This window comes from Bison bison, unplaced genomic scaffold (assembly GCF_000754665.1).
Source record: "Bison bison bison isolate TAMUID 2011002044 unplaced genomic scaffold, Bison_UMD1.0 scf7180017864473, whole genome shotgun sequence".
NCBI classification, from domain to species: domain Eukaryota; kingdom Metazoa; phylum Chordata; class Mammalia; order Artiodactyla; family Bovidae; genus Bison; species Bison bison.
Window position 1 is genome coordinate 20,639,989 of NW_011495034.1, and position 860 is coordinate 20,640,848.

Here is an 860-nt window from a genome sequence, read left to right on the forward strand (position 1 = left end):
CCCTCCTTTTTCTCCCCGCTTCCCGTAGATCGCTGTAGTGCCTTGGAAGTGGAGAAAAAGTTACTCAAGACAGCTTTTCAGCCGGTGCCCAGGCGGTAAGAGACCCCCGAACTGGGGCGCGGGTTTCGGGACTGGCAGGCCGGGGAAGGAAGGAATGCGGAGCAAACTAGGTTTCAGGTCCCTCCACCCCACCCCGCCCCGGGGGAACGCAGCTAGGAAGCGCTTTCACCAGGGGACGAAACACACTCCTCCTTCTTCCCCGCGGGCTCTGAGATGACTCTCCGACAGTCCCAGTCCAGACACCGGGGCTCCGGTGAAGCCCACCTCCTACCAGCCCCAGACCTCGGGTCCTGACGCCTCCCGCCCAATCTTATAGTTAAACTGGAAGACCAGCGTCCACAGCTGGACCTCATTTCACAGTGAGATCTGCCTGCTTCCTTGACCCCCGGCCTCCACCCTGGGTTGGGTCTCCCAGTCCTAGGGTGCATCGATCTCTCCTAAAAATCTCTTTCTTTACTACCATCGCCTCTGTCTTGCAGGCCCCAGAACCACCTGGATGCCGCTCTGGTCTTATCGGCTCTCTCCTCATCCTAGATCTTTTTTTAAAAGAAATTTTTAAATCGTTGTAATAATTGTAAAAAAAAAAAAAATTGCTCTGTATAGTTATGACTTGTAAGCATGTCGGTGTATGAATACCTAAAAAGAAAACTAAAGAAAAAAAAAAGGAATAAAACAAATCCCCCCCCTCAGTCCTCCCCCAGTGGCTTCTGTTCCCCACATTAGCTGAGTTTGTGAGGTTTGTTTGTTCGGTTGGTTTTGGGGGGTGGAGTTTCAGTGAGAATAAGCGCGTCTGACTTTTT

At 52.1% G+C, this 860-nt stretch overlaps 1 long non-coding RNA gene across 1 annotated transcript; it reads left to right on the forward strand.

Moving 5' to 3' along the window:
- The first annotated feature begins 26 nt into the window (after nt 1-26).
- LOC105004341 lies at nt 27-632 on the forward strand. Its single transcript, XR_827210.1, has 2 exons — nt 27-95; nt 540-632. It is a non-coding gene; the product is annotated as an uncharacterized LOC105004341 (long non-coding RNA).
- Nucleotides 633-860: the final 228 nt, after the last annotated feature.